This window comes from Lissotriton helveticus, chromosome 8 (assembly GCF_964261635.1).
Source record: "Lissotriton helveticus chromosome 8, aLisHel1.1, whole genome shotgun sequence".
NCBI classification, from domain to species: Eukaryota; Metazoa; Chordata; class Amphibia; order Caudata; family Salamandridae; genus Lissotriton; species Lissotriton helveticus.
In genome coordinates this window covers 773,854,382-773,882,047 of record NC_136069.1, presented here as the reverse complement: position 1 = coordinate 773,882,047, position 27,666 = coordinate 773,854,382, and the positions used below count along the sequence as shown (strand labels likewise).

The 27,666-nt window shown below is 45.8% G+C and overlaps 1 protein-coding gene across 1 annotated transcript in view; it reads left to right on the top strand.

Moving 5' to 3' along the window:
- The window catches only part of LOC144772911 (uncharacterized), a 2,519,762-nt gene that overhangs the window by 2,008,559 nt on the left and 483,537 nt on the right, over positions 1–27,666 (top strand). The window lies entirely within an intron of this gene.

The window sequence follows — 27,666 nt, the reverse complement described above, 5'->3', positions numbered from 1 at the left end:
CTTTTCCAGATGAAATAGTGGCCCAAATGTTTCTGAAACTGCCCCCAGCCGAGCAACGTCTGGTGGGTACGTATATGATCCAGCACCTCATTACATTGTATGAGGATCAGCATTCTGATCCAGGTCCTTTACATGATGTATTGAACGAGTTACTCTTAAACAGATGGAAAGGTCTAGGTACCGATTTAATTAGTGTCATATTAGAACAACGCCACAAATACAGAACGTTCCTCAATCCACATTTTGTTCCCGTAAAGAAAGAAAATCGTTCTATATAGACAGACAGAATCCGTTACGAGAAGTACATCCAGTTAAGGTAGAGGGGGGTGGTCTAGAACGAGTATTTGTTTACACCCCTATCACGAAAATAGAACTTCTGGAAATGAAGAAGTTAATACCTTGTCACGATAAAGATCCAGCAGGGTTCCACCGTGAATTAAAGGACATGCTCCGTATGGGAGAATACACGTATCCTGATATCATTAAAATGTTAAAGGTCCTGTTGCCTGCGGGCATATATGAAAAACTCAAAGAGAAAGAATGGGAGGTGGGAGAGAAAAAAATAGATTGGACCGCATTAGAGACTGAAGATAATACACGAGTTCCAGGTACCGGTCTTGGGGATAAAGCTAAAGCATTGCCCGAGTTACTGATACAAGTCCTGCCAAGATTACTAGCCACGAAAAAGGAAGATTGGGATGCCATCTCAGCCTGTAAACAGAAACAAGATGAAGATACTAGTGATTTTTATTCTAGATTTGAGAAATGTTTCATTATTAATAGTGGTCTGAAAACAAGTAGTGAATCGTATCCACATCTTTTTGTTACCAAGCTAGTCGAGAATTCAAGTCCACAAGTTAAAAATCGAGTACTGAAAGTCGAAAGTACCTGGCAAGCTAATACTCCGTCACAAATGCTCCAGATGCTCCAGTATCACCAGAACAGAATCAGGGAGGAGCAAGAACACGAAAGGAGACGTATGAAAGACACGAAAATGAAAGTACTAGTTGCACAGACTGTTCCACAAGACAGTCAGAAGAGGGGTACGAATCAAACTAGTCATTCTGCAGCTCCCGTTAAAGGGACATGCAATTACTGTAAACAGCCAGGTCATTATATAAACGAATGTGCAGTTCTGAAACACAACATAGCTACTGGTAAAACGAAAGAGAGACCACGTCCGCCTAGACAAGAACAAGTTTCGCAGAATGCCCAGCCACCGCAGAATGCACAACAGACAGTTCCAGTACCGCAGCCTATAGCTGCCACACAACACGTTACACAGCAGATGTACCAGTATGCACAGTCAGAGTATCCAGATTATCAGCCGTATTCATGAAACAGCCTAGAGAGGGAGGTTGGCTTGCCTCTCATCGAGATTCCTGTAGATCAAGAGGGTCCCTATGTACACAGTCAAGTATTAGGGAAAGACAGAAAGTTTCTGATTGATACAGGGGCAAGTAGGACTACCATCAGTCATGACGAGGTTCCAGGGGCTCCGCTCTCAGGCTCTAGAAATGTTTCCCTTGGATTTTCAGGAAAGCCTATTGTTAATGAAATATCGAAACCAGTTACTCTAGAAGTTGGTCCATTGTCCCGAACTACAGACTTGTTACTTACGAAATCATGTCCAGAAAATTTACTAGGCATTAAGACCCTGAAGGAATTAGGAGCAGTCATATGCTGTTCCCCTGAAGGGGTGCGACTGTTTCTGCGAGATTTTAAAGGTCATTATGTATTACGTGATTTTGATCCGAGATTATTGAATGTACCACAGCATTTATGGGCGCAAGGTCCAACTGATGTAGGTTGTATGCATATCACACCCCATCGTGTCACCCTGAAGAAAGGTGTTGTATTACCACGAATCCGACAGTACAAATTGCCACCTGAGGCTGTAGCAGCCTTATCCAAAATTATTGACGAGCTTATTGCTCAAGGAGTAGTTGTAGAAACTGACTCCAATGTATGTAATTCTCCTATCATTCCGATTCTGAAACGTACTGATCCCAATGCACCTCCAGTTTATCGATTAGTGATTGACCTTCGAGAACTTAATAAATGTATCATACCCCAGTACCCAGTGGTCCCAGATATCTCTTCCCTATTGACTGCCATTGATTCTGAAGCCACGTTCTTTACAGTTATCGATCTCAAGAACGCATTCTTTAGTGTCCCCATTCATCCAGACAGCCAATTCCTTTTCGGTTTCTGTTTAAATGGAAGGAGCTATAAATTCACACGAGCTCCTCAAGGTTTCCCAGAAAGTCCTAGTTTTTACAGTCAAGCACTTAAAAGACAACTAGACAATATTCACATGCCAACTGACACTGCCCTGCTCCAGTATGTCGATGATCTATTGATCACAGCCCGTTCTGAACGTGATTGCGAACGTGCGTCACTTACAGTCCTGTATTTCCTGGCCGAGATGGGGCACAAGGTGTCCCCTTCCAAATTGCAATTCTGTGTCCAGCAAGTGGTCTACCTAGGACACTTACTGTCCAAGAGGGGTAGGCAGTTGACACCTGACCGTATCCAGTTAATAGCACATCTTCCAAAGCCCAAGACTCAGAAGGAGGTACGAGCTTTTATCGGCCTCACTTCTTACTGCAGACAATGGATTCCTCAGTACGCATTTCTAGCCAAGCCACTGATACAGTTAACGACACAGGAGGCAGCCGTATCGACTGTCCTCCCTTGGACCCAGGAACATACACTTGTTTTCAATGAGTTAAAGAAAGCTTTATGCCAAGCACCTGTTCTAGCAACACCGAACTACAGTAAGCCTTTTACACTTTTTGTTACTGAACGTGATGGTACTGCATTATCTGTTCTCACACAAGATCAAGCAGGACAATACAAGCCTTGTGCTTATTTTTCTAGCACATTAGATCCAGTAGCCCAGGCGCTGCCTGCGTGCCTCATGTCAGTTGCAGCCACAGCTCTAGCTATCCGACAAAGTGATTCCATAGTGTTAGGACACTCCCTGACAGTACAAGTTCCACACTCCGTGGAAGTTCTTTTAAACCGAACACAGACTCAGCACTTGACAATTGCACGTTTAACAGGTTATGAACTGACATTGTTTCAGCCACACATAGAAATTAGACGCTGCAACATTTTAAATCCCGCTACACTGTTACCCTCAGTTACCTCGAATCCTGCCACACATGACTGTGTGGAAGTTGTTAACACCATGACTAAGCCAAGACAAGACTTGACAGACATTGCATTACCTGATCCCGACCTGACACTTTATGTGGATGGTTCATGTATGAGAACAGGTACAGGAGAACTAGTAGCCGTGTATGCAGTGACTACTGAAACTGAAGTTATAGAAACACATCGTATTGACACCCTGTCTGCCCAAGCAGCAGAGCTCGTCGCTCTGACCCAAGCCTGCATACGAGCCAAGAACCTGAAAGTAAACATATACACGGATTCACGTTATGCATTCGGAGTCGTACACGACTTTGGAGTGCTCTGGCAAGAAAGAGGTTTTATGACTTCTCATGGAACCAAGATTCAGCATGGCCCCCTCATTCAAGCTCTGTTAGATGCAATACATTTACCGGCAGCTATCGCTATCATGAAGTGCAAGGCACATACGAAAGTCACTGACATCATTACCCAGGGTAACGATCTAGCAGATCGAACAGCCAAGCTTACAGCTCAGACTCCAGACATTCCAGTTAACCCGACACAGACAGACATTCCAGATCAGACTACTTGTATGACAGTTAAGGACCCTACACAAGATGTAATAGATATACAGTCACATGCTACTCCTGATGAAATCAAGAAATGGTCCGAACAAGGAGGGGTCCAGACAGATCAAGGATGGTTGACGAAGGGAAAAGCCACATGGTTTCTCCCCGACTCTATGGTTCAAGTCATCATTAACACCGCACATAGTCCAGCACATTTAGGAGAAAAAGGCATGTTAGACAGTATTCAGAACCTCTGGTTTAACAAGCATTTACGAGCAGCAGCGAAGCAGAAAGTGCGTACCTGCATGATCTGTTGTCAGTTCAATCCAGGTAAAGGTGTCCCGGTGGAACAAGGTGGATTCCATCCTCCTGACCACCCTTTTGAAGTCCTCCAGATGGATTATATTCAGATGGAGCGATGTCGAGGTTTCAAGTATGTCCTCGTAGTTGTATGCGCTTTGTCCAGGTGGACAGAAGCCTATCCAGTTCCAGATTACACCGCTGCGACCACTGCTAGGCAGTTGGTTCGTGAGTTTTTCCCCCGCTATGGTTTACCAAGGGTCGTGTATTCAGATAACGGCCAGCCATTCTCATCCGAACTCATGAAACAAGTATCCCTTCTGTTAGGGTACCAGTGGAAGTTCCACTGTGTACGACATCCTGAAGCAGCCGGTCTCGTAGAGAGACATAACCAGACTCTGAAAATCCGAATCGCCAAAGTATGCGCAGAGAAAGGCGTAGATTGGATGGTAGCACTGCCAGTAGCCCTTTTCTATATGAGAATGGTCGCTCACTCCCGTTCAGGTCTGTCCCCTTTCAAGGTAGTGTTCGGTCGTCCCCCAAATATGTGGGGTACACCTAGACCACTTACCATTACAGATGTTGACAGTAATATGCTGACAGATTACTTGGCTTCCTTGATGTCTGCACTACAATCTTGTCGTTCACAGGTTGCCGCTGCTTTTCCAGACAACACCGAAGTGAAACCGCACGAGGTCATACCAGGCGACCTGGTCCTCGTGAGGAATTTTGATCGTTCAAGTCCGCTGGAGCCCCGCTGGAAGGAGCCCAGACTTGTACTACTAACAACAAGGACCGCCGTGAAGATTGAAGGAAGAAAGGGGTGGTTACACTCCAGTCATGTAAAGAGATTTCATGGACTCAAACCAAAGACTTTTCTCAAGGACTGCCCCGTTCTCAAGGACTGCCCAGACACTGAATCTAAACTTCCCCTGTTAGAGAAAACTCCGCAGCAGGAGTATAAAGAGAAATTAAGGTCTAGTAAGTCAGCCAGTTTAATTGTCTAAGTCCCTCTCGGGTGAAACGGTTAGACAGGTTCCTGACATGTATGAGATAGACCCACACAGTGAGAGAGTTAGTCAAAGCTCTAAGAGAATACGTTATCAAAAGAATCTTCGAAGTAGATGTATCGTTACTCTGTTTTTTATGTTATTTCTGAGTCTTATGGTTACCTGCATAAGTTATGCCTTACATTTATGTTTTCCTATTAATTCACATGTACATATGTTTTCTAATGTTACAGTAGAGCACACTTTTAGTGACCTGCCTCCTCACGAGTTATCCTATCGTCTTGCTATGCGTAATAATACTTTTATCCGAATGTTACACTATTCACTCCAGACCAGCAATGCCACTAATTGTTGGGTGTGTGGTCGACTCCCCCCTTTTCAGACACCGAAGGGAGTTCTGCCACTCTTTCCTTATCCGTTTTCACATAATGGTTCGTGTGGAGCATGGTCCACGTTAACGTCATCCTCAACTGATATGTCCCTTCTGAATAGAATATGTTTCCCAGACAAGGAAGGTCTTTCCCATAGAATAGGGTTAGATCTAGAAAATGAAGTATATGATCTAGGTAATTATTCCTCGAATTTCATGGTCTTGAATGTTCAGTCCGAGACTACTCCAGATTTGCCTGCTATTTCAGTTCTACCCGTTAAAGGCGAATTATGTGTCAGAAAGAATGGTTCCGCACATGTAGGTCATAGTGATTGTACTACTGTAGTCGAGTATAGTGACAGTGGGAAATCTATTTTCAAAGCCTCACGTCATTCTTATTTTGTATGTGGCCAGACTGCATATGTACGTCTGCCCCTAGATTGGGATGGAACATGTTACATTGCCTTCCTACTGCCACCAGTTTTCCTAGCCCCATCCGATTATCATAGAAACACACATCTAGTACACGTTAGACATAGAAGGGAGGCTGAGTCCCCAATTGTCGATCAAACTGAAACTGCCTTAGAACAATATCAAGACTTCAATAAAGGTTTCTTTTTCTTCATAGGTCCTGTCCAGAATAGTAAGCTAATACGTAGGCTAACCAGAACCCTTGAAGCAGTAGTGAATGAGACTACTTCCGCTCTAGGTAACTTGACTGAAGAGCAATCTGCTATGAGATTTGTCGTGCTCCAAAATCGTCTCGTCCTTGACGTCATACTGGCCGATAGGGGAGGAGCTTGTAGAGTCATCGGATCTACTTGCTGCATTTTCATTCCTAATAACGCACCGTCTGTTTATTCAGCTATAACCAGACTTCATGAAATTGCCCATCAGTTACACCAGAATCCAGGCACCTGGACATGGTCCGGTTGGCTCTGGAGTATAATATCTGCCTGGGGATGGAAAGTATTGTCATTCCTAGGTATAGCAGTAATGATCATATTCAGTTGCTGCCTTTGTTTACAATGTGGCCCTGCGATTTGCGGTTTGTATGCTACATCTTGTATTCCTAGTCCTAAGTCCCGTTCCAAGACAATTCGAGACGAGCAATTGATGCTATATGAACAGATAGATGGTATCATGAATATTGATGTTTCCTGATGGAAACGTAGGGCACAAGGAGGGAATGAGGAAAATTGAATTTTGCCTTGTTATATGTGCCGACGTGTTCCCCATCCTATGTTATATGTGCATGACCGATATGCATATATCCCCCTATGATCGATTAAAGACGCAATTATAGTTGTGTCCAACTCTAGTATGCCAGTTTCCAGTTCTCGTGAAAGCAACGAGTATTAGGCCTATGTTGCCACGTTTTACAGTGTGCACGTTATATTCACCGCATTGTCCCCGTTTCTAGGCCTCAAAAGGGCCCGGACACCAGATTCAAGCTCCAGTCTCCTGAACCCACTCCGAGGAGCGATGCAGCCCCCACCTGCATCCCTGACCCTTCACTTGCTTCCTGCCGCGCAGCGCGGTGCCCGGCCTGGCTCTGCCTGCCTGTCTGCCAAGAATATGTTATGCCTCTAGTTATCAGTTCAGCTCTCCGTCTTCACATTCCTAAGCTAACGAACCGCATAAACATCTCCAGCTCTAGTCTAGTCTTTCTGTCTCCGTGCAAGAGAATTACTGTATTAATATCCATAGAAGATTCATAGCACACGCAATACATGTAGAATATATGCATGCACCAGCCTTAGTGTCAAGTAGCCTTTGCCCTGATAACTTTTAGATTCTATCAACATGTACTCCAAACACCAGATACCAGATATGCTATAGGTACATGTCGTCCTGACGCCGCAGACTTTAGTCTTCTCTTCTAGTGCAGAAGTCATAGCCCCCAGTTCTCCCCGGTAACACGTCATTGCCCATTTGCGCGCACCACTAGGTTAAAGGTTCCAGCTGCTCAGGTAGCCCCCTCCATGTTTCCACCCACTTTATGACACTTCCGTGACGTTCTCATCACATGTCTACGTGCACGCCCTGTGCACGCCTTCTTTTCACGCCCATGTGTTCTTATCTTACGTTTGTCACTAGTTACGCCTACTGTATGTAATGTAATTGTGATGTTTTACTATATATACCTTGTACTGTTGGTGAAACGTTGCAGCTGCCTTCCTTGCCATTCTATTTCAGGCTGTCCCGATCCTGTCCCTTCCCTTATGCCTGAATAAAGCCCGTTCGACTCAGATTCTTTGGATCCTGCCTCTTATTTATTGAGCTATCTGTTATTATTAATGTATTCAAAAATAGTACCGGTAATTAATTATTTATTTACCACATATATATATAGATTTGCATATAGCCAGTGTCTAACCCAGGGTGGTGTGTAGTGCAAAAAAATGATGGATTTAGGCCCAGATCCTTGTACTGGGGTGAATGTATGACATTGTTCTACATTCTGTCCATCAACTGTATTTTTTGCAATTTTCACCCCGAGTGGGCTGGGTATGCTCAGACGTGAGTCCCAGGCTCTCCACACCACTGGAGTCAAGCTATCCAGGCTGATGAAGGCTGATAGCCAGAAACCGGTCCTTGGATGCTTGATTCCGTTCTGGGAAAGACATGGCTTGGTAGTTCGGACTGGACTGTTCCCATGAGGCACAGGGTCAGAGCTGATTTGCATATAGCCAGTGTCTAACCCAGGGTGGTGTGGAGTGCAAAAAAACGATGGATTTAGGCCCAGATCCTTGTACTGGGGTGAATGTATGACATTGTTCTACATTCTGTCCATCAACTGTATTTTTTGCAATTTTCACCCCGAGTGGGCTGGGTATGCTCAGACGTGAGTCCCAGGCTCTCCACACCACTGGAGTCAAGCTATCCAGGCTGATGAAGGCTGATAGCCAGAAACCGGTCCTTGGATGCTTGATTCCGGTCTGGGAAAGACATGGCTTGGTAGTTCGGACTGGACTGTTCCCATGAGGCACAGAGTCAGAGCTGATTTGCATATAGCCAGTGTCTAACCCAGGGTGGTGTGGAGTGCAAAAAAACGATGGATTTAGGCCCAGATCCTTGTACTGGGGTGAATGTATGACATTGTTCTACATTCTGTCCATCAACTGTATTTTTTGCAATGTTCACCCCGAGTGGGCTGGGTATGCTCAGACGTGAGTCCCAGGCTCTCCACACCACTGGAGTCAAGTTATCCAGGCTGATGAAGGCTGATAGCCAGAAACCGGTCCTTGGATGCTTGATTCCGGTCTGGGAAAGACATGGCTTGGTAGTTCGGACTGGACTGTTCCCATGAGGCACAGGGTCAGAGCTGATTTGCATATAGCCAGTGTCTAACCCAGGGTGGTGTGGAGTGCAAAAAAAGATGGATTTATGCCCAGATCCTCGTACTGGGGTGAATGTATGACATTGTTCTACATTCTGTCCATCAACTGTATTTTTTGCAATTTTCACCCCGAGTGGGGTGGGTATGCTCAGACGTGAGTCCCAGGCTCTCCACACTACTGGAGTCAAGCTATCCAGGCTGTTGAAGGCTGATAGCCAGAAACCGGTCCTTGGATGCTTGATTCCGGTCTGGGAAAGACATGGCTTGGTAGTTCGGACTGGACTGTTCCCATGAGGCACAGGGTCAGAGCTGATTTGCATATAGCCAGTGTCTAACCCAGGGTGGTGTGGAGTGCAAAAAAACGATGGATTTAGGCCCAGATCCTTGTACTGGGGTGAATGTATGACATTGTTCTACATTCTGTCCATCAACTGTATTTTTTGCAATTTTCACCCCGAGTGGGCTGGGTATGCTCAGACGTGAGTCCCAGGCTCTCCACACCACTGGAGTCAAGCTATCCAGGCTGATGAAGGCTGATAGCCAGAAACCGGTCCTTGGATGCTTGATTCCGGTCTGGGAAAGACATGGCTTGGTAGTTCGGACTGGACTGTTCCCATGAGGCACAGGGTCAGAGCTGATTTGCATATAGCCAGTGTCTAACCCAGGGTGGTGTGGAGTGCAAAAAGACGATGGATTTAGGCCCATATCCTTGTACTGGGGTGAATGTATGACATTGTTCTACATTCTGTCCATCAACTGTATTTTTTGCAATTTTCACCCCGAGTGGGCTGGGTATGCTCAGACGTGAGTCCCAGGCTCTCCACACCACTGGAGTCAAGCTATCCAGGCTGATGAAGGCTGATAGCCAGAAACCGGTCCTTGGATGCTTGATTCCGGTCTGGGAAAGACATGGATTGGTAGTTCGGACTGGACTGTTCCCATGAGGCACAGGGTCAGAGCTGATTTGCATATAGCCAGTGTCTAACCCAGGGTGGTGTGGAGTGCAAAAAAACGATGGATTTAGGCCCAGATCCTTGTACGGGGTGAATGTATGACATTGTTCTACATTCTGTCCATCAACTGTATTTTTTGCAATTTTCACCCCGAGTGGGCTGGGTATGCTCAGACGTGAGTCCCAGGCTCTCCACACCACTGGAGTCAAGCTATCCAGGCTGATGAAGGCTGATAGCCAGAAACCGGTCCTTGGATGCTTGATTCCGGTCTGGGAAAGACATGGCTTGGTAGTTCGGACTGGACTGTTCCCATGAGGCACAGGGTCCGAGCTGATTTGCATATAGCCAGTGTCTAACCCAGGGTGGTGTGGAGTGCAAAAAAACGATGGATTTAGGCCCAGATCCTTGTACTGGGGTGAATGTATGACATTGTTCTACATTCTATCCATCAACTGTATTTTTTGCAATTTTCACCCCGAGTGGGCTGGGTATGCTCAGACGTGAGTCCCAGGCTCTCCACACCACTGGAGTCAAGCTATCCAGGCTGATGAAGGCTGATAGCCAGAAACCGGTCCTTGGATGCTTGATTCCGGTCTGGGAAAGACATGGCTTGGTAGTTCGGACTGGACTGTTCCCATGAGGCACAGGGTCAGAGCTGATTTGCATATAGCCAGTGTCTAACCCAGGGTGGTGTGGAGTGCAAAAAAACGATGGATTTAGGCCCATATCCTTGTACTGGGGTGAATGTATGACATTGTTCTACATTCTGTCCATCAACTGTATTTTTTGCAATTTTCACCCCGAGTGGGCTGGGTATGCTCAGACGTGAGTCCCAGGCTCACCACACCACTGGAGTCAAGCTATCCAGGCTGATGAAGGCTGATAGCCAGAAACCGGTCCTTGGATGCTTGATTCCGGTCTGGGAAAGACATGGATTGGAAGTTCGGACTGGACTGTTCCCATGAGGCACAGGGTCAGAGCTGATTTGCATATAGCCAGTGTCTAACCCAGGGTGGTGTGGAGTGCAAAAAAACGATGGATTTAGGCCCAGATCCTTGTACTGGGGTGAATGTATGACATTGTTCTACATTCTGTCCATCAACTGTATTTTTTGCAATTTTCACCTCGAGTGGGCTGGGTATGCTCAGACGTGAGTCCGAGGCTCTCCACACCACTGGAGTCAAGCTATCCAGGCTGATGAAGGCTGATAGCCAGAAACCGGTCCTTGGATGCTTGATTCCGGTCTGGGAAAGACATGGCTTGGTAGTTCGGACTGGACTGTTCCCATGAGGCACAGGGTCAGAGCTGATTTGCATATAGCCAGTGTCTAACCCAGGGTGGTGTGGAGTGCAAAAAAACGATGGATTTAGGCCCATATCCTTGTACTGGGGTGAATGTATGACATTGTTCTACATTCTGTCCATCAACTGTATTTTTTGCAATTTTCACCCCGAGTGGGCTGGGTATGCTCAGACGTGAGTCCCAGGCTCTCCACACCACTGGAGTCAAGCTATCCAGGCTGATGAAGGCTGATAGCCAGAAACCGGTCCTTGGATGCTTGATTCCGGTCTGGGAAAGACATGGATTGGTAGTTCGGACTGGACTGTTCCCATGAGGCACAGGGTCAGAGCTGATTTGCATATAGCCAGTGTCTAACCCAGGGTGGTGTGGAGTGCAAAAAAACAATGGATTTAGGCCCAGATCCTTGTACGGGGTGAATGTATGACATTGTTCTATATTCTGTCCATCAACTGTATTTTTTGCAATTTTCACCCCGAGTGGGCTGGGTATGCTCAGACGTGAGTCCCAGGCTCTCCACACCACTGGAGTCAAGCTATCCAGGCTGATGAAGGCTGATAGCCAGAAACCGGTCCTTGGATGCTTGATTCCGGTCTGGGAAAGACATGGCTTGGTAGTTCGGACTGGACTGTTCCCATGAGGCACAGGGTCAGAGCTGATTTGCATATAGCCAGTGTCTAACCCAGGGTGGTGTGGAGTGCAAAAAAACAATGGATTTAGGCCCAGATCCTTGTACTGGGGTGAATGTATGACATTGTTCTACATTCTGTCCATCAACTGTATTTTTTGCAATTTTCACCCCGAGTGGGCTGGGTATGCTCAGACGTGAGTCCCAGGCTCTCCACACCACTGGAGTCAAGCTATCCAGGCTGATGAAGGCTGATAGCCAGAAACCGGTCCTTGGATGCTTGATTCCGGTCTGGGAAAGACATGGCTTGGTAGTTCGGACTGGACTGTTCCCATGAGGCACAGGGTCGGAGCTGATTTACATATAGCCAGTGTCTAACCCAGGGTGGTGTGGAGTGCAAAAAAACGATGGATTTAGGCCCATATCCTTGTACTGGGGTGAATGTATGACATTGTTCTACATTCTGTCCATCAACTGTATTTTTTGCAATTTTCACCCCGAGTGGGCTGGGTATGCTCAGACGTGAGTCCCAGGCTCACCACACCACTGGAGTCAAGCTATCCAGGCTGATGAAGGCTGATAGCCAGAAACCGGTCCTTGGATGCTTGATTCCGGTCTGGGAAAGACATGGATTGGTAGTTCGGACTGGACTGTTCCCATGAGGCACAGGGTCAGAGCTGATTTGCATATAGCCAGTGTCTAACCCAGGGTGGTGTGGAGTGCAAAAAAACGATGGATTTAGGCCCAGATCCTTGTACGGGGTGAATGTATGACATTGTTCTACATTCTGTCCATCAACTGTATTTTTTGCAATTTTCACCCCGAGTGGGCTGGGTATGCTCAGACGTGAGTCCCAGGCTCTCCACACCACTGGAGTCAAGCTATCCAGGCTGATGAAGGCTGATAGCCAGAAACCGATCCTTGGATGCTTGATTCCGGTCTGGGAAAGACATGGCTTGGTAGTTCGGACTGGACTGTTCCCATGAGGCACAGGGTCAGAGCTGATTTGCATATAGCCAGTGTCTAACCCAGGGTGGTGTGGAGTTCAAAAAAATGATGGATTTATGCCCATATCCTTGTACTGGGGTGAATGTATGACATTGTTCTACATTCTGTCCATCAACTGTATTTTTTGCAATTTTCACCCCGAGTGGGCTGGGTATGCTCAGACGTGAGTCCCAGGCTCTCCACACCACTGGAGTCAAGCTATCCAGGCTGATGAAGGCTGATAGCCAGAAACCGGTCCTTGGATGCTTGATTCCGGTCTGGGAAAGACATGGCTTGGTAGTTCAGACTGGACTGTTCCCATGAGGCACAGGGTCAGAGCTGGATTGCATATAGCCAGTGTCTAACCCAGGGTGGTGTGGAGTGCAAAAAAACGATGGATTTAGGCCCAGATCCTTGTACTGGGGTGAATGTATGACATTGTTCTACATTCTGTCCATCAACTGTATTTTTTGCAATTTTCACCCTGAGTGGGCTGGGTATGCTCAGACGTGAGTCCCAGGCTCTCCACACCACTGGAGTCAAGCTATCCAGGCTGATGAAGGCTGATAGCCAGAAACCGGTCCTTGGATGCTTGATTCCGGTCTGGGAAAGACATGGCTTGGTAGTTCGGACTGGACTGTTCCCATGAGGCACAGGGTCAGAGCTGATTTGCATATAGCCAGTGTCTAACCCAGGGTGGTGTGGAGTGCAAAAAAACGATGGATTTAGGCCCAGATCCTTGTACGGCGTGAATGTATGACATTGTTCTACATTCTGTCCATCAACTGTATTTTTTGCAATTTTCACCCCGAGTGGGCTGGGTATGCTCAGACGTGAGTCCCAGGCTCTCCACACCACTGGAGTCAAGCTATCCAGGCTGATGAAGGCTGATAGCCAGAAACCGGTCCTTGGATGCTTGATTCCGGTCTGGGAAAGACATGGATTGGTAGTTCGGACTGGACTGTTCCCATGAGGCACAGGGTCAGAACTGATTTGCGTATAGCCAGTGTCTAACCCAGGGTGGTGTGGAGTGCAAAAAAACGATGGATTTAGGCCCAGATCCTTGTACGGGGTGAATGTATGACATTGTTCTACATTCTGTCCATCAACTGTATTTTTGGCAATTTTCACCCCGAGTGGGCTGGGTATGCTCAGACGTGATTCCCAGGCTCTCCACACCACTGGAGTCAAGCTATCCAGGCTGATGAAGGCTGATAGCCAGAAACCGATCCTTGGATGCTTGATTCCGGTCTGGGAAAGACATGGCTTGGTAGTTCGGACTGGACTGTTCCCATGAGGCACAGGGTCAGAGCTGATTTGCATATAGCCAGTGTCTAACCCAGGGTGGTGTGGAGTGCAAAAAAACGATGGATTTAGGCCCAGATCCTTGTACTGGGGTGAATGTATGACATTGTTCTACATTCTGTTCATCAACTGTATTTTTTGCAATTTTCACCCCGAGTGGGCTGGGTATGCTCAGACGTGAGTCCCAGGCTCTCCACACCACTGGAGTCAAGCTATCCAGGCTGATGAAGGCTGATAGCCAGAAACCGGTCCTTGGATGCTTGATTCCGGTCTGGGAAAGACATGGATTGGTAGTTCGGACTGGACTGTTCCCATGAGGCACAGGGTCAGAGCTGATTTGCATATAGCCAGTGTCTAACCCAGGGTGGTGTGGAGTGCAAAAAAACGATGGATTTAGGCCCAGATCCTTGTACTGGGCTGAATGTATGACATTGTTCTACATTCTGCCCATCAACTGTATTTTTTGCAATTTTCACCCCGAGTCGGCTGGGTATGCTCAGACGTGAGTCCCAGGCTCACCACACCACTGGAGTCAAGCTATCCAGGCTGATGAAGGCTGATAGCCAGAAACCGATCCTTGGATGCTTGATTCCGGTCTGGGAAAGACATGGCTTGGTAGTTCGGACTGGACTGTTCCCATGAGGCACAGGGTCAGAGCTGATTTGCATATAGCCAGTGTCTAACCCAGGGTGGTGTGGAGTGCAAAAAAACGATGGATTTAGGCCCATATCCTTGTACTGGGGTGAATGTATGACATTGTTCTACATTCTGTCCATCAACTGTATTTTTTGCAATTTTCACCCCGAGTGGGCTGGGTATGCTCAGACGTGAGTCCCAGGCTCTCCACACCACTGGAGTCAAGCTATCCAGGCTGATGAAGGCTGATAGCCAGAAACCGGTCCTTGGATGCTTGATTCCGGTCTGGGAAAGACATGGCTTGGTAGTTCAGACTGGACTGTTCCCATGAGGCACAGGGTCAGAGCTGGATTGCATATAGCCAGTGTCTAACCCAGGGTGGTGTGGAGTGCAAAAAAACGATGGATTTAGGCCCAGATCCTTGTACTGGGGTGAATGTATGACATTGTTCTACATTCTGTCCATCAACTGTATTTTTTGCAATTTTCACCCTGAGTGGGCTGGGTATGCTCAGACGTGAGTCCCAGGCTCTCCACACCACTGGAGTCAAGCTATCCAGGCTGATGAAGGCTGATAGCCAGAAACCGGTCCTTGGATGCTTGATTCCGGTCTGGGAAAGACATGGCTTGGTAGTTCGGACTGGACTGTTCCCATGAGGCACAGGGTCAGAGCTGATTTGCATATAGCCAGTGTCTAACCCAGGGTGGTGTGGAGTGCAAAAAAACGATGGATTTAGGCCCAGATCCTTGTACGGGGTGAATGTATGACATTGTTCTACATTCTGTCCATCAACTGTATTTTTTGCAATTTTCACCCGAGTGGGCTGGGTATGCTCAGACGTGAGTCCCAGGCTCTCCACACCACTGGAGTCAAGCTATCCAGGCTGATGAAGGCTGATAGCCAGAAACCGGTCCTTGGATGCTTGATTCCGGTCTGGGAAAGACATGGATTGGTAGTTCGGACTGGACTGTTCCCATGAGGCACAGGGTCAGAGCTGATTTGCGTATAGCCAGTGTCTAACCCAGGGTGGTGTGGAGTGCAAAAAAACGATGGATTTAGGCCCAGATCCTTGTACGGGGTGAATGTATGACATTGTTCTACATTCTGTCCATCAACTGTATTTTTTGCAATTTTCACCCCGAGTGGGCTGGGTATGCTCAGACGTGATTCCCAGGCTCTCCACACCACTGGAGTCAAGCTATCCAGGCTGATGAAGGCTGATAGCCAGAAACCGATCCTTGGATGCTTGATTCCGGTCTGGGAAAGACATGGCTTGGTAGTTCGGACTGGACTGTTCCCATGAGGCACAGGGTCAGAGCTGATTTGCATATAGCCAGTGTCTAACCCAGGGTGGTGTGGAGTGCAAAAAAACGATGGATTTAGGCCCAGATCCTTGTACTGGGGTGAATGTATGACATTGTTCTACATTCTGTCCATCAACTGTATTTTTTGCAATTTTCACCCCGAGTGGGCTGGGTATGCTCAGACGTGAGTCCCAGGCTCTCCACACCACTGGAGTCAAGCTATCCAGGCTGATGAAGGCTGATAGCCAGAAACCGGTCCTTGGATGCTTGATTCCGGTCTGGGAAAGACATGGATTGGTAGTTCGGACTGGACTGTTCCCATGAGGCACAGGGTCAGAGCTGATTTGCATATAGCCAGTGTCTAACCCAGGGTGGTGTGGAGTGCAAAAAAACGATGGATTTAGGCCCAGATCCTTGTACTGGGCTGAATGTATGACATTGTTCTACATTCTGCCCATCAACTGTATTTTTTGCAATTTTCACCCCGAGTCGGCTGGGTATGCTCAGACGTGAGTCCCAGGCTCACCACACCACTGGAGTCAAGCTATCCAGGCTGATGAAGGCTGATAGCCAGAAACCGGTCCTTGGATGCTTGATTCCGGTCTGGGAAAGACATGGATTGGTAGTTCGGACTGGACTGTTCCCATGAGGCACAGGGTCAGAGCTGATTTGCATATAGCCAGTGTCTAACCCAGGGTGGTGTGGAGTGCAAAAAAACGATGGATTTAGGCCCAGATCCTTGTACTGGGGTGAATGTATGACATTGTTCTACATTCTGTCCATCAACTGTATTTTTTGCAATTTTCACCCTGAGTGGGCTGGGTATGCTCAGACGTGAGTCCCAGGCTCTCCACACCACTGGAGTCAAGCTATCCAGGCTGATGAAGGCTGATAGCCAGAAACCGGTCCTTGGATGCTTGATTCCGGTCTGGGAAAGACATGGCTTGGTAGTTCGGACTGGACTGTTCCCATGAGGCACAGGGTCAGAGCTGATTTGCATATAGCCAGTGTCTAACCCAGGGTGGTGTGGAGTGCAAAAAAACGATGGATTTAGGCCCAGATCCTTGTACGGGGTGAATGTATGACATTGTTCTACATTCTGTCCATCAACTGTATTTTTTGCAATTTTCACCCCGAGTGGGCTGGGTATGCTCAGACGTGAGTCCCAGGCTCTCCACACCACTGGAGTCAAGCTATCCAGGCTGATGAAGGCTGATAGCCAGAAACCGATCCTTGGATGCTTGATTCCGGTCTGGGAAAGACATGGCTTGGTAGTTCGGACTGGACTGTTCCCATGAGGCACAGGGTCAGAGCTGATTTGCATATAGCCAGTGTCTAACCCAGGGTGGTGTGGAGTGCAAAAAAACGATGGATTTAGGCCCAGATCCTTGTACTGGGGTGAATGTATGACATTGTTCTACATTCTGTCCATCAACTGTATTTTTTGCAATTTTCACCCCGAGTGGGCTGGGTATGCTCAGACGTGAGTCCCAGGCTCTCCACACCACTGGAGTCAAGCTATCCAGGCTGATGAAGGCTGATAGCCAGAAACCGGTCCTTGGATGCTTGATTCCGGTCTGGGAAAGACATGGATTGGTAGTTCGGACTGGACTGTTCCCATGAGGCACAGGGTCAGAGCTGATTTGCATATAGCCAGTGTCTAACCCAGGGTGGTGTGGAGTGCAAAAAAACGATGGATTTAGGCCCAGATCCTTGTACTGGGCTGAATGTATGACATTGTTCTACATTCTGTCCATCAACTGTATTTTTTGCAATTTTCACCCCGAGTGGGCTGGGTATGCTCAGACGTGAGTCCCAGGCTCTCCACACCACTGGAGTCTAACTATCCAGGCTGATGAAGGCTGATAGCCAGAAACCGGTCCTTGGATGCTTGATTCCGGTCTGGGAAAGACATGGCTTGGTAGTTCGTACTGGACTGTTCCCATGAGGCACAGGGTCAGAGCTGATTTGCATATAGCCAGTGTCTAACCCAGGGTGGTGTGGAATGCAAAAAAACGATGGATTTAGGCCCAGATCCTTGTACTGGGGTGAATGTATGACATTGTTCTACATTCTGTCCATCAACTGTATTTTTTGCAATTTTCACCCCGAGTGGGCTGGGTATGCTCAGACGTGAGTCCCAGGCTCTCCACACCACTGGAGTCAAGCTATCCAGGCTGATGAAGGCTGATAGCCAGAAACCGGTCCTTGGATGCTTGATTCCGGTCTGAGAAAGACATGGCTTGGTAGTTCGGACTGGACTGTTCCCATGAGGCACAGGGTCAGAGCTGATTTGCATATAGCCAGTGTCTAACCCAGGGTGGTGTGGAGTGCAAAAAACGATGGATTTAGGCCCAGATCCTTGTACTGGGGTGAATGTATGACATTGTTCTACATTCTGTCCATCAACTGTATTTTTTGCAATTTTCACCCCAAGTGGGCTGGGTATGCTCAGACGTGAGTCCCAGGCTCTCCACACCACTGGAGTCAAGCTATCCAGGCTGATGAAGGCTGATAGCCAGAAACCGGTCCTTGGATGCTTGATTCCGGTCTGGGAAAGACATGGCTTGGTAGTTCGGACTGGACTGTTCCCATGAGGCACAGGGTCAGAGCTGATTTGCATATAGCCAGTGTCTAACCCAGGGTGGTGTGGAGTGCAAAAAAACGATGGATTTAGGCCCATATCCTTGTACTGGGGTGAATGTATGACATTGTTCTACATTCTGCCCATCAACTGTATTTTTTGCAATTTTCACCCCGAGTGGGCTGGGTATGCTCAGACGTGAGTCCCAGGCTCTCCACACCACTGGAGTCTAACTATCCAGGCTGATAGCCAGAAACCGGTCCTTGGATGCTTGATTCCGGTCTGGGAAAGACATGGCTTGGTAGTTCGTACTGGACTGTTCCCATGAGGCACAGGGTCAGAGCTGATTTGCATATAGCCAGTGTCTAACCCAGGGTGGTGTGGAATGCAAAAAAACGATGGATTTAGGCCCAGATCCTTGTACTGGGGTGAATGTATGACATTGTTCTACATTCTGTCCATCAACTGTATTTTTTGCAATTTTCACCCCGAGTGGGCTGGGTATGCTCAGACGTGAGTCCCAGGCTCTCCACACCACTGGAGTCAAGCTATCCAGGCTGATGAAGGCTGATAGCCAGAAACCGGTCCTTGGATGCTTGATTCCGGTCTGAGAAAGACATGGCTTGGTAGTTCGGACTGGACTGTTCCCATGAGGCACAGGGTCAGAGCTGATTTGCATATAGCCAGTGTCTAACCCAGGGTGGTGTGGAGTGCAAAAAACGATGGATTTAGGCCCAGATCCTTGTACTGGGGTGAATGTATGACATTGTTCTACATTCTGTCCATCAACTGTATTTTTTGCAATCCTTATTAGTTAGGGCATAGTCAATTTTTATTGTGCTTTATAATTGTATACAACTAATTGAGTTTATTTCGTAGCAACTAAGAGTCCTATATCCCAGGAACGATATATCGTGTGGATAGGAACAGCATATTTGCATGTAATTGTAAACCTGGCCAGGGTTTATTTTGTAGCGACTAAGCGTCCTGTATCCCAGGGACGATATATCTTATGGATGGAGACAGCATATCTGCATGTATTTGTAAACGTGGTCAGAAAAACCTAAGTGACCATACCTTCAGTGTGCTTAAATGGACTTTTTTCTATATAATGAAATGTTACTTGATAAGTCCACATGTTGAGGCAGGAACATATATTTTCAACTAATTTACCATGTGTATAAAAATGAACGGAAAAAACCCCGATTTCAATAGTTTTTTACGGGGTCAACCTAAATTCTAAGATTTAACGTGTAACTAACCGAATTCTCCAGCCCTTATTGCAACAATCTTGCCGTCTAATAAATCTAGAGTGAAGCTAATGGGTTACCAGTAGTGAGACAGGTCCTCTTGTACCTCCGAACGATTTCTCTGTGTAGTTTGGCGGCCCTCTTTCCTTCCATTTTAAGTCCTGTCTCGCGATCATTACCAGCGTCCTAACGCATGCTGTACCTCTCTGTCATGTATTGTGTCTATTGTGGCCGCCATCTTAAAGTGATGTTTTGAGTGGTCCCGGAAGCGTATCGTATCGGGTTTTTACTGGTCCCTTTAAGCGTATCTTGTTACCTATATTGTATATGCTTGTAGGCACTTTATTATAGAGAATCGTTATTAATGATATCAGTTATTGTAGTCTAGGTTAGTGTCCATTTTATTTTCCTAATCATTTCAACCTTAATGATTATCGTGGACTCCTTCCTTATTTTAACAATGATATTTATACTTTGGGTTCAGACTTTTGTATGGAATATTTTTGTTTAACCCAACTCATATCTCGATGTTGAGACAGAATCAGCAGAGTGAAGCTAGTTCTGGCGTTTCTACCTTGTAAGGAGTCGAGTGTAACATACGTGTAGTTGCCAATTTACACCTGCTATTTAATATGGCAGCATCATTTATTGTTACGTATTTTAATCATATGTTATTCATCAAGTGACAATATGAATATATTGATGTCAATATATATTTCTTCACTGTAAATCAACAGGCCTGATGCTCTATCACAGGGATCTAAGCCCTGACTAATAATGTATCAAACCAATTGTTCTTTTATGTCCATGAATCTCTATCCTGTAAATTATTCTTTTGGAGAAATTATTCTTTGTTATTATGAAGAAAACAAGAGGAACGTATTCCTCTCAATACAGTCAATCTCTATTTAATAGCCTGATCCCAGGGTATTTCAAGATTCAGCCCTCTGGTTGATGTCTCCAATACAAAAATCCAATAGACTTCTCTAAGTTTTCTGATTTTATCTGTGCCTAGCCCCTCTCTCTGATTGATTCTTTATAAGATATACCACTGCATATCATCCGGTGCTTGGTTTTTCTCAATGTAATGATTGACCATAGGGACCATCATTTTCCTAGTCCTAATTGCTGACCTATTTTCTGTCAATCGTACATTTAGGGCTCTCCCTGTTTCCCCTACATAGCCCAGTTTGCAGGACATATTATTAGGTAAATTACATTTGATGTCCGACAGTTGGTTAAATTTTCGGGAGCAATATCATGATCATTAAAATGTAATGTTTGTGCTTGTATGGCTGTTGCACATGATTTACAATTTGTGCATTTATATGTGCCTATCACTGGTTTAGTTCCACTGATACTCGTGTGTTGAGAGACTGGAAAGACATATATACATAGCGATGTAACATAACCACTCATTGCCAGCTTAATATATTGAAACACAGCATTGTGAGGTGGCACCTACAATCCAAATGTACCGATCAATTTACACCAAAAATTGACTTCACAGTGAGACGGATATCTACGGTTACATATTACCAATGTTGTACTTCTGGCATGCATAGTGCATATCCTATTTGGATTTACGTAAGATGCTGATGATCAGATGTTTGTGCCTTGCTGTTTTCTGTGATTACATGCATCATGGTGTATTATATCACTCCAATTTGAAATACAGCATTTGGGGCCAACCATACCAGTGCCTCTAATAATATTTTAGTCGTGTACACTTTGTGTCCTTTAGTGACCGTGAGAAGGGCCCTAAGCCCTAGCATACCTGAGTCACTGTAGTAGAGTTAGTGTTGCCTGAAAGTCATAAGAGGCATCTTGTTACATACCAGGCATGTTTATAGTTGATATCACTGGTGCATTGTATCACAAGAAGGATATGTACATACCTTCCTGCTGGTTATACTTCCGTCCCGGCCTAATATCGGCCTGAGATGATAGATATGAGTTGTGTATCATGTAGTTTGTGGAGTAGATAAATCTGTAATTCAAGTAACACTAGTACGTTACCTTGCCATCAGAATTTTACCATAGGAAGTCAAATTGTTAATTGGCAGAAAATTAGATACGCAAAGAAGAAGAATGATATTCATTAAAGATTCAATAAGGACCAAAGGGGGAACTGCCCAGAGTGCGCATTCATAAAGCCAGTCTGTACGGCATGTCGGTAGCGTTTGTCTTATATAAAGAGTAATACCCTTGGGACTCGTGTTCGCACCTTATAGCCCAAAATAATGTTAGCACAGAGTGCGCATGAATCCTGTCTAAACGGCATAATGGTTGCGTTATCTTATGTTCAAAGTAGTGCGCTAGGGACCAGTGTGTGCACCTTATCGCCCAAAATGATATTAGCACCGTGTGACTAAGAGCATAAATATACTCTAGACAAACATAATCAATTCTCACCTGACACACACGTATCTTCGGTGTCGTGTCAGTAGTATTTTAAATAGGGTTGGGCGTAGTACGCGTAGTCGCGCTACGCGAAGCTATGCAAAGACGTTCTTGCGCTACGCGAGCTTCGCAAGCATGCGTAGTAGCTTGTTGGAATCGTTTGTGAGCTGTTTTTCTTGCTCGGGAGCGCATTGTGCGTGTTCGGGGCCCTGTCTGCGTGCTCGGGGAATCGTAGCGTGCGAACTTACCCATGCGGTGGGCTATGGGCGCGGCCATCTTGTTTTTTCAATTGTCCCGCCCGCTCGCGTTGCCTTATTTCCTGTTCCGGGTCGCGTATAACGTGTTCGCGTTGTGCAAGTCATGTTCGGGAACGCTATCTACTTGTTCGCGATGACAAGTGCGTGTTAGCGAGAAATATCGCGCAAACTTACCCACGTGGTGGCGATGGGCGCGGCCATCTTGTTTTTCTCACTCTATGCTATGGTTCTGGGCCTAGTTTTCTATCCAGCTTTTATCTTTGCAATCATTACTTATTTTCACTGTTTTTCTGACTTTTATTACTTATCGTCTATCTCTCTCTGTCCCTAAGTTTATATTTTGCATTTTATTTCTACTTTTACAACTTTTTTTACTTTTCTACTGTTTTATTTTACTTCTTTCTTTAAGCTCCTACTTCTTCCCCCTAACATGTTTTCCTTCTGTTCTAACTTTTCTTTTCCGCCTCCACCCCAGAACCATGGCCAAGGGCAGCAGTACCGGCTCGAAGGGCAAGGCGCCTGCGCCCAAGAGCCAGCTGCCTTGCGGAAGAATGCGTCCTGCAGGGGTGCAGGCCCAACAACTTTTCGGGGAGGCGGAGGTGGCCGCCCTGGTTTTCCCTTGACCTTTGCAGAAGACGGCAGGCCAAGCTCCGGGTTCCTTACCCAGGAGCGCCACAGCCGGTGGGTGAAGGTACGCTGGGCAGTGTTTCGCTGCTCGAGATCTGGCGCACCCACCAGCAGCTGGCCCACCGGTGGTCCAACATCCTGGACCGGGAGCAGGACCTGTTGGACCTGCAAGGTGTCGAGGTCGTGGGGCTTGGTGAGTGCATGTATGATGTTACAACGCATGCTATTACAACGCATGCCTTTACGAAGCAAGTTTTACAACGCAAGTCGTTACAACGACTTGAGTTGGGGGGCGCTGGATAGTGAATAAATTAATTTACTATTCCAACTCCAGTCCCCGTGGATAGTAGGGAAGGTGTTGGAAACTATTCCCTATCCTAGAGCACCCCCCAGCGCAAGACGTAGTAAAAGTTGCGTTGTAAATGATGTTTCCCTTGGTGAGTAGCTAGTAATATATAGTAGTATAAGTATTGTGTATAATTCTTGGATGAATAACACAAACCATTACTGGTGCGCTTAGTTACATTGCATATCAATTTCATTCCCAAATTTTCTATGATTGAATGACATAGGTGCTGCTAGGCACTTCTATTGTTTGTAACTTTGCTCTAGCTTGGGCTGATTATTGATGTTAGAGTTTACTTTAGAGAACTGAAGTTAGTTATTGCTAGAGTCTAGTCCTTCCATTGTCCTTCAGTGAAATAGTGGTGGATGGATTATAGGTTTACTTAGTATTAGTTAGTTCATATTTTTTTTACGGTCTGCGCGACTCCTCCTCTGTCACTGAATGCTTCTTACCCCAGTCCTCCATAGAACCTTTTTGTAGTTTGTTTAGTGAGTGGTAGGCTTAGCAATAGCATTGTCACTGAGTCAGTAGCTGAACAACATATGATATGAACCGACAATTTGATGTCTGCACAAATGTATGCATGTGTCCTCCATCACATCTATGCATTTTTGCTGTCCAAATTAAAATAGAAATGCCGACTTACTAAATAATTGGTCCGTCTGGAATAGGTGGTGTATGTCAGGTGGTACTGGCTTCGTTAGTTAGTATTCTGCAATCAGAATGATTATGGAACATTTAATTAGTGTTCATATAAGTAAACGGTCCATGAATCCTGCAAGCCAGTAGTCATTTAGATAGGTCAATTTTATTGCAATTGTTGTTTCCTAAAATATTTGAGTGTTTTTTTAATGATTTATTTGTTTCACAGCACTCAATGTTTCTCTCTTTCTTTATTATTTCTTACATGATCAGCACCCAGGGGCAAGAAGACAGGGTCCGAGTCGGCGGGACAACCACCAGAGCGCTCCTCTACCGAGGATCCTGCTCCTGGCCCCAGTAAGTCCTACAGTGCTTATATTATTAACAATTATATTTCCCTAACTTTTAACACACCATATTTTTTCCAAACTATTAATTAAGCTTCCTAATTCAATTTTTAACAAAAGCTTCTTTGATCTTCATTATCTGTTTTCCAAATTTTGGGTATCCCTGCCTTTCAGTTCCTTCAAACTGCCTCTGCTATGACTCTCTGTACTACTACTATTATACTGTCTGTAGCTAAGCTTGCCCTGTTGGCCACTCTTTAGTTAGGGTATTCTTTTGAATAAAGCTGTGATAGAATAGCTGTAGCCACTGGGTCCACTCCTGTCTTTTACGTTGTCTTCTTTAATCTCTAGGCTTTGACAATTCCCACCAACAAAATGCACAACCAGATGTTTGTCCAGTATTTTTTGTTAGGTTAGTATACTACTACTACCGTTGTTGGTATTCTGCACAACCACATACAGAACAACGCACACGAAGATAGGATGTTGGTGATGGGAGGTTGGACCTTACTTACACCTCAGTCACAGAACTCAGAAGATCCCACAATTCACTGACCGACAAGCTATAGTGTCTCAGTCATTAGTAATTTATCCCACTCCCGACCCCCCACATGAAGATACCCAATGATTTTATTACACAACCCAGAACATAACACCCTTTCGCTCACTCACTCGTGTAAGTCCACAACACCACAGACCCTCCAAATATACCACAGAGTCTATGTGCAAGTTCAAAAGCTTTATTTCTTTCAAATAATAACAAGCTTTCTAAGTTGTTCCATGAAATACATCCTGCTCCACCATGCAAAATAAAGAAGATTAAAACTAAACATTTCTACAACTAGTGCACGATAGAGAACTGTGGGAATTGTGGGAGGCCCCTCGCCGTTGAATGTATACTGGTTACACATGCATCTTTCGTAAGCTCTGCAAATCTCTGGTTCCTAGAAGGCAATCTTCTCATCTGCCTATTATGTGAAAAATGGGGCACATTAGACAGTATAAAATACAATTATGCAAGCTTTTTGTAGTCATGCCAAAAAGTGTAACATTAAGGCTAAGCAATAGGGACTAACCAAACTCCATAAAAAAGTGCCTTGTTTTTCAACCTCTTCACTTGTATGCAACACTCATGTGGCCTTAAAGGCGTCTTACTGCGCAACAAGCTGCGAGGTAACATGCGCAAAACAGTAGACATGAATCTAAAATGGTTACATGGCTCAGGCTAACTTTCCAAAGACTAGAGTAGGAGTAGAGATGGGATGACCCTAGGGACCATATAATAAATTATTACTACTAATGTCTGTCTACTGACTCTACTGTAGTACGCAATTTGGACTAGTGATGATTTATGTTGTACTTAACTGTTTTTTCTATCTTCCTTCCTGGTGAAAAAATGAGTAAAATAGGGGGAGGTGTGCAGGCATCTAAAAAGGTGTACTTGTTTTTATAGGTGCACAACCACTACCAACCATCAGTGCCGACGGGGCCAGCGGCGATGCTAAGGCTGCCATCCAGCAGGGCGCAGGAGCTGCGGCACCTGCAGGAGCACCAGTGGGGGAGGAAACATCAGCGGTGGGCGGTGGTAAGTTATATATTCATTACTTATTCGCATTACTAGGTGGAAGGGGAACATTTCCCTCACTGTACTCTGAGACTTATTAGGTAAGTATGAACTTGAAGTTGTACTGGACAATATACAACAGTTAAAGAAGACACCCTTTACTTGGCATTACCAATGCATTAGCAATAGCATTATCAGTGTGAGTTGAGTAAACAAAGGCCTCTTCTAGCAGACGCCAACTCAGCTGTGAAAGTTATGGAGAAGACTAAAAGTCAGATCGGGGAACATCCTTTACAACGCAACTTTTACCACGCAGTGCCTTTACGACGCAACTATTACAACGCATGTCATTACAACACATTGCGCTGGGGGGCGCTCTAGGATAGGGAATAGATTTAATTTACTATCCAACACCTTCCCTACTATCCACGGGGACTGGAGTTGGAATAGTAAATTAAACTATTCACTATCCAGCACCACTTAGAGCAGAGGTCTTCAAACTTTTGTCGGCTGAGCCCCCCCATCTAAACCTTTGTACAAACTCTGCATCATTGATGGCCATTCCCTCCTGCAGAGCTCAAACAAATTACATTGGTGCTTTGTTTTTTACATAAAACACCACATTTAGGATAGATTAGTAAAAACACTCCCAAAACACAGGTAAGGGGTGTGCCTGTTTTTCTCCACAGAGACAGTCAATGTGTGGATGAATTCTTGCTTCTGCCATCCTCAGGTTGTGCTCCACTTCCAGTATTGACCAGTGCCTGGAAACGAGAGTGCTCACAAAAGTTTGTAATATATTTTTTGCTGTTTTATATAGCGCGAACATGACCCAAAGGTATTGGAGCGCCTTACAGGAGCATCTTTTACATTACACAAGCACACATGAATTTCTTGTAAGCACAGGGATATTAAGTGATTTTGCCCAGGATCACATGAGGTTGAGCCGATGCCAAGACTCGAACCTGGGTCACCAGAACCAAAGTCAGCAACTATGGCATTATCTCCAAATCTGCTCCTCCTTGAAGCCTCCAACGTTCCCACTAGTAGTAGGACGAAGGGGAAAGGAGCGAAGCTTTAAAAAAATAAAACAAAAAGCTCTGCACTCTTACCTGCCAGAGAATGAAGTCTTTAGGAAAGATACAACCGTTGTAAATTCCTTGCAGTAAAATGCAGTAGCTGCCAGGGTACAAACCAGGATAATCTTGAGGGGCAAGGATACAAGAGCGAGGCAAACGGCAGCAACCATGAGGCAAAAGGGAACAGTGAAGAAGTGCTGTTTCATTAGCAAAGTTGAAGTATTTTGCAACTTTATGAATACAAAATTTGCGGCACTCCCTGGCATCTCTCCTGCTGTCCCGTTCATTGGAGGAACGTCAGTGCTGAAGTCAAAGCAGTGCTCTGCTGCAGGAACTACATGCTGATTGGCGGTTCTGAATGACTACTCCAATCAGAGAGCCCTAACTTGAGAGGGGGGATTGAAAAACAGGCAACGAAAGTACTTCTGACGTGGGAAGCAACCAGGGGTGCAACTAGACCCGAACTTCGGGGTTGGGGGTGGGGGGCTAAGGCTCCCAGCCAGGGCTGACCCTAACACTGGTCGCCCACGGTGAAACAGTCTTTTTGAGCGCCCCTTTTCCTATTTCCTGCTTCTCCATGAATTCCCTCACTACCACTTGCCAACAATGCACCTCATCTCTCTATAGCCCCTTTCTGACCAACATTTCACTTTTTTATAGGGATACCGTAGTTCACGAAAACTCAGTTCTGTGATCTGCATGGTACACGTTCTTTGTAGCAG